Below are 11,816 nucleotides of genomic sequence, written 5' to 3'. Positions count from 1 at the left end.
TTAGCACCAACCAAATATATTACCACTTATTTAATCATTGAAAAAGGAATCCAAATAATGGAAATAAAAGTAATTATATAACTCAAAAAGTCATTTGATGAAAGAGTTAACTCTAAGGGAAAACTTGATTACTGAATGAGAATTTGTAGGACATTTACCAGGGGGATATTGACCAGTTATACTCTATGTCCACAGGAAAATGGTCAAGAGTAAATCAACTTAAATCAATGGCAAAAGAGATCTCTATTGGACATGGCAGGTATTCTTGATCATATGGATGATAAAGAATTAAAATTGGCTGCTGAGGAAAGTGATGCTATCTTTACTCCTAAAGGTAATATACTTGATAACAAATAGTCCCACTTGGATGATAAATTTCTCTGCCTTAACATGGGAGGCTGTACTATATTATGTTTTCAAACTCCCATGTAACTCATCAGATTGAGTTTAATCTTTTATGTACGAAAGATATTTATTGAATATCTACTATATTAGTTTTTCTATGCTGCCATAACAAATTACCATGAATTTTATGGCTTAAAATAGCAAATATATTATTTCACAGTCCTATTGGTTAGAAATCCAGGAGGAGTCTTACTATTTGCAGACCGTGATCCTTTCTGGAGGCTCTAGGAAAGAATTTGTTTCCTTTCTCAGTTGGGGTTTTGGTAGACTTTGATTCTTTGTGGCTGTCAGCTCAGGGATGATTTCATCTTGTAGAGGCCACCTACTTCCTATACTTATATTTCTTCCAAGACAAATGCTATCATATTAGATTTTGGTGAAGAGTAATGTTCATACTAAGGAAGGCAGTATGCTGAGTGCTGAAGCTTCAGAGGCTCCTGTGATCTAAGAGTTACTGGATATACCTGGGCTAGACAAGACGTGCATATGAAAAGTTAACTAACAATAACCAGGAATATATGCTAAACCATAAAGGAGCAGCATACTCAATGAGTCTCTGGAGAATTATCATGATGTGGCTGCAGATCAGGAACACAGACTTTTACTTTAGCAAATCAGGGTTTGAGCCTTGACTCTGCCTAGTTATGTAACCTTGGGAAAACTATTTAATTTCTCTGTGACAGACTTAATTTTCTGATGTGATTTAAGATAATCAGAATAGTATGTACTTAATAAGGTGGTTTTGAAGATTAAATAAAATTACATGTATATCTAATCTAAGATTATCTACCTATAAAGCACAGAGTTTGGCACATAGTGAAATATTATAATATTGTATAAACATTTATTTTACTATTATTTGTATATAAATAAAATCGGGAAGACTTCCTGGAGAAGATAGGATTTGAGTTGAACTATGAAGGATAAAGGAGACTTTTGTGGGAGGAGAAAGGCAGGAACAGAGAGGAGCTTTAAAAGGACTAACTTTGAAAAGTGGAAATTCAGCCTTTAGTGGTCTTTTTCTTTCTTTCTGATACACCTCCAAGAAGTAAAGTGCTTTTAGTTCAGAAAGGTTAAGGAAATGTAAGAGAATGCCTGAAATTATTCTTCTAATATGACTGTTAATGTACTTAAAGATGGCTTTAGCTATGACATAGGACTTTTAACAAGAGCAATAGCCATCAGAAAATGGCTATCAATAGAATTAGAAGGTCTTTTTTTAGAAAAAATCCATAGTGTATAAAGAGCATTCAGATGCTGTAGATTGACTCAATCTGAAATAAAGTGCTGAGGTTGAGTCACAGTGTCATAGACCAAGTGACTTAGCTAACCTGTCACTTCAGTCTCTTCACTCAGAGATTTTAGTGAGTCCTAAGTCTTATTTCAGGACAGAAGCCCATGGGGAACATACACTTTGCCTTAATTTTCTGGAACCTTCTGGACAAATAAAGACCTGCCTTGAGAGGTGGTTATGACAATGAGCTGGGGTCGGGGGGGGGGGGGGGCATCCTGCTGCCACATTTCTTAGGAGGCAAAATAAAAAAAAAAAAAAAGAAGAGTAGCTTCCATCCTTTCGATGAAGTTTCTGCCAAATGCCTGGGGGTGTGGGCTCAGAGATGTGGTGTGCTACAAGATATCAAAGCATGGGCTTTGGACCAGTCATCGGTGATTTAGATCGTGTCATGCCTCACTACACAAATGACAGTAATTGAAATGGAAAGCATGGGCTGGAGTGGTTAAGAATATCACATGTACATCAGGCTGTTTGGATTCAAATCTATGTATAGGGTGATCCACCATCCAGATTTCTTTGGGGTGGAAAGATTTTCTGAAGTAGAGGAATTTCAATGCTAAAACTGAGACAATTTTGAAGAAACTGGTATAGTTATTAACCCTGAGTCGGGATAGCTAGAGTGAGGTACCAGGGCCCCTCCTCCCCTTTATTCCTCTCTGCATGGAAACAGGCTTGCCAGGAAAACCTCAGGGACAAACAAGGTCCAGTTCTATCCAGCCGGGCCAGGCACCCTGCCCAAAAGATAACCTGTAGCCAATTTTAATGTCATTATAATATCATTAGCATTGCAGATAAACCTATACCCATGATACACTAATGCCATAATAGTTCCAGAAAAGACTAAATAAGGACAAAAACATCCCTTCCTCTTTGAAAGATAGTGCCTCTCCCATCCCATCTCTACTCCTCTCAGATCCACCCTTTCATGAGTTCTTCCCCTTTAGCTAAAAATATAAGCCTAGTTCATGAGACCCTTTAGGGGACCTACTACTAGAGCCGGCTTACACTCCCTGCCTGGTTGTGTACTTTTGTTTCAACAAATCTTTGTGCTTTGCTGACTCTCTATGTTTCACTCTTGAATTCTTTCTTGCATGTTGACAAGAACACAGGCCACTTGGTTTAGGCCTCTCCTGGCCTCCCATATGCCTCTGACATCAATCCTAACTCACTAGCTGTGTGACCTGAGCAAGATAATGTTTTGTGCTTCAGTTTCCCATTCTATAAAATGTGAATTATAATACTATCCACTTTTTAGGTTTGTTGCATAATATTTTTTTGACAGAGTTCATCACATAGCAAAGCACTAATAATAGTTATGTGCTAGTTTCCTATGGCTGCTGTAACAAATTACCAATAACTTGGTGGCTAAAACAATAGAAATGCATCAATACAGTTCTGGAAGCCAGAAGTCAGAAAACAGTTTTATTGGGCAGGAATTCCCTCCCTCTGGAGACTCTAAAATGGAATTATATTCTTTGCTTCTTCCCGCACCTGGTGGCTGCTGGAATTTCTTGGCTTGTGGCTGCACCATTCCTATTTCTGCCTTCACTTTCTTATTATATTCTCTTCTGCATATGGTATAAGTTCACTTTGTCTCTCTCATAAGGACACTTGTGATTGCATTTGTGATCCATCTGGATAATCCAAGATAACTTCACTATCTCAAGATTCTTAATTTAATCAGTATGTAAAGAGACTTTTTTTCCCAGATAAGGCAAAACTTTCTGGTTCCTGAGACTAAAACCTGATTATTCCATGGGCCAATAATCAGCCTATAGCAGTATTTTATTAACCTTCCTTAATGTTTTGACCTTTATCCTTTTTTCATTCATAAAATAGGCATAAATATCTGCCTAACAGTCTTGTTGCAGTGATCAAATGAGGTAAGAGCTGGGCACATAGTAGTTGCTCATTGAAGATGAAGTTTTTCTTCTTCTTCTTTTTTTTTTCCATTCTCTTTCTCCAATATAGGAATATACATGCTCACATACTTTGCGATGAGAAGAACTAGAGATGGAATTTATATGTTTAACTACTTCAACTTAAGTTTTCTCTCTGATATTGGTGGTGTATACTGCTTGCTGCAACTATAGGATATGTACAATGGTTTCCAAAACAAATTCTTGGAAGGCCCTATGGTCACTTAACCCAGTGCTGAGGAGTACACCTTCATATTTCTTCCTTTGGAACCTCTTTTTTTAATTTTCTTAAAAGTCTCTTAGAGAAGGAGGGAAGTCAAATTATTTACTGAGTTTTCAGCAACCTTTCAACTTTCAAAAAGTGTTTCAAAGGGGTGGTAAGTGGCAAGTAGAGTATATAACTAGTTGTGAATTTCCACAAGGTATATAGTATCTACTAAGTGATTTAATTTTCCAAGAACCCTCATTTTTTCTTTTGATTACAAAAGAAAATTTTGTTACCTATCTCACATCCAATTCCTCTTGATCTTCACTATCAGTGGTATATTAGTCACCTGGGACTACCATACAGGGTACCACAAACTAAATGGCTTAAAATGATAGGACTTGATTATTTTACTTTTCTGGGGACTAGAAATCTGATGTTAAGGTATCAGGAGGCCCATGTTTTCTTTGAAACTTATAGTGGAGAATATTTTTCTGGCCTCTTCTTCTAGCAATCTTTAGAGTCCCTTGGATTGCAGGGATGTGTCTCCAATCTCTGCCTCTATCTTCACCTGGCCATCCTCTCTGTGTGTCTGTGTTCAAATTTCCCTCTTCTTATAAAGACATGTAATATTGAATTAAGGTCTCTGTGTGACCTCATCTTAGCTTGATTAAGAACCTATTTTTATTTAAGGTCGCATTCACAGGTATTGGAGGTTAGAGTTTTAATAAACCCTTTATAAGGACATACAATTCAACCCATGGCAAGTGGCTTGATTTTCTTCTGGGAAACCATCATATTGAGAAATCATCTCAATTCTCAAGCATATGTTTTAAATAAGATTGAACTGACCCACTCTCAATTTCAAGAATGAATTGTGATTGGTTTAGGCAGAGCATCCTACACCATCTCCCTGGCTCCTTTGCTTGGTTCTGGGTTTGCATATATTTCAGTCAAAACTGTTGTGATATTAGGAGGCATTTGCTAGAATGCTTGGGGGAGAAATAAAACTTTCCTTCCTTCCTTCCTTCCTTCCTTCCTTCCTTCCTTCCTTCCTTCCTTTCTTCCTTCCTTCCTTCCTTCCTTCCTTCCGTCCTTCTTTCTCTTGGAGATGAGGTACGATCTAAGGATTTGAAGTTTGTATCTACTAAAGTCATCTAACTATTATTAGGGGCATCAGAAAATGAATGAAGACAACACAGAAGAAAGTACAGAAAGATAACAAGAGCTCTACCCTGATGACATTGTGTCCCAGCCAGTCAGCATCTGAAACCACCCCCATTTACTAGATGTTTTTATTACCTGAGACAAAAAAATAATAATAATAATAATCTAAGTAGTGTGTTGGAGCTTCTATTTCTCAACATAACTCTCCTAACGACTAAAATTTATTGAATGGTTTCTATGCATCCAGCTGGGCACTTTGTATGGTTTAGTCCATTTAATAGTTACAACACCCCAAGGAACTATTATTATCTCTATTTTATAAATGAGGAAGCTGAGGCACAAAGAAGATAATTTCCTTATTTTAGTTAAGACAATGATTAAGTGGCAAAATGGGAATTCAAACTGCAACTTCACTCCAAGGTCCATTCTCTTAGCCACTAGGCAATAATACCTCACTCTTTTCTAATAGGGCCTGTGCCAAGGTAGCTTTGAGAAACTCCAAATAATTTATATAAATAGCACAGGGGCATCATTAATATTATTCAACTCCCAACTATCCCCATCCTTGCCCTCTGTATTAGTTTTCTGTTGCTTTGAAGCAAATTTGTAGCTTAAAACAATATCCGTTGACATTGCCAGCCAAATCAGGTGTCCCATAGGTTAAAATCAAAATGTCATTTGGGCTTGAAATTCTCTTTCTAGAGCTTGAGATTCTCTTCAAAATCATGTGGTTGTTGTCAGAATTCAGTTCTTTGCAAATGTAGGACTGAGGCCCTCAGCTCTTAGACGCCACCTACAATCCCCTGCCATATGACTATCTTCACAATGTGCCAACTTATTCTTCAAGTCCAGCAAGAGTGACTATCCCATCACTTTTGCCCAATATATTCAAGGGAGAAACAATCCCATCATATCCACAGGTCTTACTCCTTTTTACGAGTGGAAAGATATCACAGGGCATGTTCACAATGGGGTGGACATGTTGGGTGCCATCTTAGATTTCTGGCTTTCATGCCCCCTCCCCACACCCATTATGGGGATGGGTTTACAAGGAAGAAGCCGGCCTTGAGAGGCACCATGTGCTTCCTGCCTCAGACTTGTCAATGGCCTTCCAAAGAAACAGAACACAAATCTGCTCTTCCTATTGAGATGTTGTGGGAAAACATGGCTACCTGTGTAAAGCATTATGAGGTTAGAATGCCTGAAAGATTATTGAGTTTCTAAAATAAAAGAAGACTTGGAGGTCACCCCTTCCTACGAGTATTACTTCCATGGTATGGTTAAATTGGGCAGAAACCACCTTGCAAAATGGTTATTACAGTTGCAGTTCATTAAGACTGTTTTGTGAGTAACTCTGTTAGTGTTTCTGTCTCCATTACTTGTAGTGCCAGTCAATCTCAATCCGGCCTGCTGTACTAATAAATATTTTGGTAAAAATCTTTTTGGGCTACAAGTACTTAGAATGTACTTAAATTTATTAGTCTCAATTCAAAGAGGATTCTTAATTCTAAATCTGTTTAAATGAGTATTAGTTAAAATAGGTTTATTTTTCATTAAAAGAACATTTCCATGAAAGACTAACCTCAAATTACCTTTTTATTTAGCTAGACTCTATTGAGGAGAATGGGAGGTAAATAAACACATTTTATTATTGAGCAATTTTTATCTTTTGTTTATATTAAGTAAGCACAGCAAGACTATCATTATTGCAAAGAAAATTGCATTGTTCTATTGCTAACTTTCAAGCGCTGAAACCGAAACTAATGTCAGCTTTTAAGCTATGATATTTAAACATATATTTCCAAAGAACATTGACTGGTCACTTAAAGTTTCTTCAATCACTATGGTCATCTCTGTTTTTTCTCTGTTTTGATTTTATTTCAAACTGTTGTGTGTAGAAAAAAAGCATCTGAAGAATTACATGGCGTTGATTTTATAAAGAAGCCTTAAGATTATTATTGGTCATTTTCAGTAGACTTAATTCATTTAACTGTAATTTCAGATATCCAGTTGCCTTATATGCATATTATGCTGACATTCCTTCTTGGCGCTAATTACATTGCTGCAGACTTAAAGTCTCCGTGCTTACCTCCCCCATTCTGCTTCCAAGACTCTGGTCTCCTCACTCATTCTAGCTGACTTCAGTGGCTTGCGCTGAGAACCCTGCTGTTTGTAGCTTCTCTGAGCCTCCCTGGCTCCTCGCTGAAAGCAGTCATCAGCCTACTAATGATTCTTGCCCCAGGAATCACTGGGAGAAGAAAGATTGTGAGGAAGGAAATAATCTTTTTTTTCCTGCCTATTCACCCTTATCCACACACCTGTAGGCAAGACTCTAAAGCCCAAGATGTTTTGTACAGATGCCCAGAATTCTCTTCATTTGTTGCTGACCTGCTTTTGCCCCAACCCATCCCTATCAATATTCTTACTTTTATAATTCAAACTTTAAACCTAAACCTGTTATCTGAACTTTTTTTTTCACTCTGTGATTGCTTTTTTGATGTTGTTGTTGTTCTCACATGAGGATATGTTTTTATTGATTTTTAGAGAGAGGAAGGGAGAGAGAGAGACATCAATGTGAGAGAAAAACATCAACATCCCTGGGTTGCCTCCTATGTGCCCCAACTGGGGATCAAACCTGCAACCTAGATATGTGCCCTGACTGGGAATTGAACCTGCAACCTTTTGGTGGACAGGATCACACTCCAACCAATTGAGCCACCCTGGCCAGGGAAGGCAGTGATTACTTTTTATCAGTTCTCTTTAAAGACTGACTTTCTTCACCTCTTCGAGTCATAACAAGCTGCCTGCCTCAGGTAGAAGCCCATACTCTCATTTTCTTTCATGGAAACAACCCATTATGACAGGCAGTGGCAGTCACATTCTTGAAATAAGGGAATAAAGCCAGAAAATAGGAGAGAGGATTTGGGAAATTACTGGTGAGAACAATTCAAATGTCTGGCCACCTAGTTAGTACCTGATGGAACACAAGAAAATTTCTTCAAGACTGAAGTCATTCTCTGAGGGTACCTAGTAAAAAGAGCTCTAATACTGGAAAGGAGAAAGTGTATATTCTATTCTCAGTAATAGCTGCACTAGTGGCTATGGTGATTTTTTGTGTGTGTGTGAGGGGCTATAAGAGGATTTGATTTTTATAGTCATGGTCTAAGTATTTGCTGAATTTGGGGCTTTAGCTATCTATATTCCTCAACTAGCTCAAGTCCAGGCTGACTTCAGTCACTGCATATCTTAGATTGGATTCCCTGAAAAACTGAGAATTACATGCAGAAAATTTATCAGGGCCTGCTCTGAGGAGATAGATCTGTAAGATTGGGCAGATAGAGAAGCTGACCCATATGGTGTAATAATGAGGTATCAGTCCATTTATGGCAACATCCGGAGTTGGGATGATCCTCAGAGTTAGTCGAAATTTAAACAAAGGACTTTTTCAATTTGTTTCAGTTAATCTAGTCATTTACTTCTTTGGATAGAACATCACAGTGTCCATTATAGTACATTGTTACAGAAAGAAACTGTTCACAGACAACTGTAATAGCAACATTGACCTGTAATGAAATAATAACTCAACATGCTAAAAATCAATTATCAATAACTATTATTAAGTGCTTTAGAACTTATGGCTTGTGTCTTGGAAAAAGACAGCATTCACCTCAGATGGTTCAAATGATGAGATTTCTATTAAAGTTTGAAGATATGGACATATCAGGGAATATATAGGAATGATATGGCACCCAGAGACTGGCAATGGTTGGATGCAATTAATCCTTTGGGATGCAAAGGACAAGAGACATGAAAATCACTACAGAATTCCAATGCGAGTTGCAGTCCTGGGAAAGGGCCTGCACCAGAGGAAGCTGCAGTCCTGACAATGCACAGTATTGACAGAGAGGTGATTGTGGGAAAACGATATAGGATTGAGCCTCGGACTGACCTGCTGGCAAAGTCACAAGTCCCAGCTTAGAGGGCTCAGTCCTCTTAGCATAATTAGGCTTGACCTTATAACACTCCCCAGATCTTACCTGGGAAGTTAATGGGATGAGGGAAGTGCAGGAAGTGTAACTATGGTCAAAACAGGTGAAACTCACAAGAACTGTGTAACTATGGTAACCACTTCCTTGTTTACCTCTGACTATAAAATGGTTGGTGCAGTCTGAGCACCGGTGGAAGTCCTTCCTCCTGAGTTGGACTTACCCGCCTGGTCCCCCAATATTTCCAAATTATCTCTTGTCTTTTCTCTTTCATTTGTGTGCAGCTCCTCTTCCAGATCCTGAACCCTGAACCATGTGGGACGTGGAGGGAAACATTTACGACAGGTGATGTCAAAGCCCTTCTTACATGCTGATGCCATTGATCTCCTCAACTGGAAGCTAACTAACAAGTGAGTGTAGGAGATGTAATGCCCATGGATTATTCTCCTCAAGCAAATAAGTAGAGTGGGAGCTGGCAAATGCAGAATAACCAGCACCGTTCACAAACAACACACAGATTGCTCTTCTCTCCATAAAGCAAGCCATTTTCTCGAACATATTTGACTAATAATCCCTAAGTAAAACACTTAATAAAAAGACTACCAGCAGAGATTCTGAGGTCTCAGGAAAGAAGAATTTCATTGACTCATTTTATTTTATTTTTTTCCTCTTTAGACTAAGCCCTCAGGAATGAAGTGTTGAAAAAAAAAAAAATCTCTAACTGCTAATTCTATGTTGTAAACCACCAGTGCATTTTACTTGTTGGGCGGGTGCCATACAAAAGATGCTGTTTTTGAGACCATAGCAATTGCAGATACTAGAGAAGTACCAGGAGAATAACTAAAATAAATAATTATTACTAAATGTTTTTCAGTGTGGTGTGTGTGGCTTTTGCAGTACAATGCCCGTTAAGTGTTAGTCACATGACTAAGCCTTACACATATTTTTTCCAAATTTACCCCCTAAGGGGCAAATTACCAGCACAGTTCTGAATAACATTATTGTAGCTATTAGTCTTTGTGTGCATAATTCCCCATCCATGATGTTTACAATTTTCTCCTTAGTGTTTCTTTGAAAAGTAGCACAATTACAATATTTTCATTATACTCTGGCTTACACAGATAATTAAACAAATAAATATGCTCTTACACAATTCATTTTAAATGTTCTCAGTCTTTATACAACTCCCTCATTTTGGAAGAATAAAGGCATTGAGAATAGAGATGCACACTACGGCTTTGGTAGCAACGGCTTCTCCCTCAGGACCTGAGCCCAGTCAGTCCCTCCCTCAGGAGACCCTTGTAGTCAGCCAGCCCCTGCTCCACTGGAACCATCCGCCACCAGAAGGCGGTGATCAAAAATGCCGACGCATTGGAGGAGACGCAACAGAACTCTGTGGAATGTGCTCTTCAGGCTTTGGAGAAATATAACATAGAGAAGGTCATTTCGGCCCATATGAAAAAGGAGTTTAACAACAAGTCCAACTCCTTAGAGGGGAGGAACTTTGGAAGTTACCTGACATCATAAAACCGAGCTCTTCACCTACTTCTACCTGGGCCAAGTGACCATTCTACTATTCAAATCTGGTTAAAAGCATGGACTATGCCACATACCCAGTGATCCATCCAAAAGCAAGGACTGCAGTCTAAATTCCAAGTACCAGAAACTGAAATCTTCAGCTCTGCCTAAAGAAACACCTTGATCTTGAACCTTTATTGTGTTGTTTTGTACAGGGCATTCTATATATTCATTTTCTGTGATTATAAAACAATTAACAAAACAGCTTACATTTGTATTTATTTTCTACTCCATACTTCTCTGCTTCATGTTTTTAGCTCCTCAAAATCTACTCTTTTTCCCCCAAAATATATCTGTTGGATAAATGGAAAAAAAGAAAGACATTCAGAATACATACAATTTTTAATTTCTGTTACAAAGACCTTCTCAGCTTAATATATAACATTAGTAATTCACTTTCCAACCAAAAATGAAACTAGTACAAAACAATAACAAACCTCAGAACTTTTATATGGGAATGGTAAGAGCAGTATATTTTCATTTGGGAGAGATTTAGAGAGATGAACATTATTGTTGAGGCAGTAGTTGATTTAATTTTAAGTGTTTAGTATACTAGTACTTCTGAGCTGAGTTAAAATCTTAAAAATTTGGGTTTTTATACCATTTTTGAAGGTGCTATATCTAGTAAGAACTGGTACTTAACTACTATAAGGAAACAACCCCCCACCCCAATTTTATTTTTAAAGTAATAGAATTTTAGAGTTATCTTGAAAAAAAAATAGATTTATTTTGTCAATAAAGTAACCAAGTCTCTGAAATGTAAAATGGCTTTCCAAGGTCTCACTGCCAGAGACAGAACTACAATGGCAGTTTCCTAAATACCACCATTATGTTCTTTCTCCTAATCAGCTGCCTCTTCCAAAAGCCTCTATACTTTCTCTTTCAATTAAAAAAGAGCCTCTACTCCAGTGGTTCTCAACCTTCCTAATGACGCTATCCTTTAATACAGTTCCTCATGTTGTGGTGACCCCCAATTTCATTGTTACAAATTGAACATAATTAAAGCATAGTGATTAATCACAAAAACAGTATGTAATTATATACGTGTTTTCCGATGGTCTTAGGCGACCCCTGTGAAAGGGTTGTTCGACCCCCAAAGGGGTCGCGACCCACAGGTTGAGAACCGCTGATCTACTCTATGCCAAGTATTACCTGAGGTGCTGGGGACAGGCAGAGAGAGGAGTAAGACATGGTCCCAGCACTTATAGAAGCTAGCAATGTAGCCCAACCAGCGTGGCTCAGTGGCTGAGCGTCAACCTATG

General features: G+C 38.1%; 1 pseudogene across 1 annotated transcript; it reads left to right on the top strand.

Moving 5' to 3' along the window:
* The first annotated feature begins 252 nt into the window (after positions 1 to 252).
* On the top strand, positions 253 to 10,567 carry LOC308515392 (dynein light chain 1, cytoplasmic-like; annotated as a pseudogene). Its single transcript has 2 exons — positions 253 to 334; positions 10,286 to 10,567. The product of its transcript is annotated as a dynein light chain 1, cytoplasmic-like (transcript).
* Positions 10,568 to 11,816: the final 1,249 nt, after the last annotated feature.

This window comes from Myotis nattereri, assembly GCF_964212035.1.
Source record: "Myotis nattereri genome assembly, chromosome: 3".
In the NCBI taxonomy this organism is placed as follows: domain Eukaryota; kingdom Metazoa; phylum Chordata; class Mammalia; order Chiroptera; family Vespertilionidae; genus Myotis; species Myotis nattereri.
The sequence above is the reverse complement of the archived record's forward strand: the minus strand, read 5'-3'. Positions and strand labels throughout refer to the sequence as shown.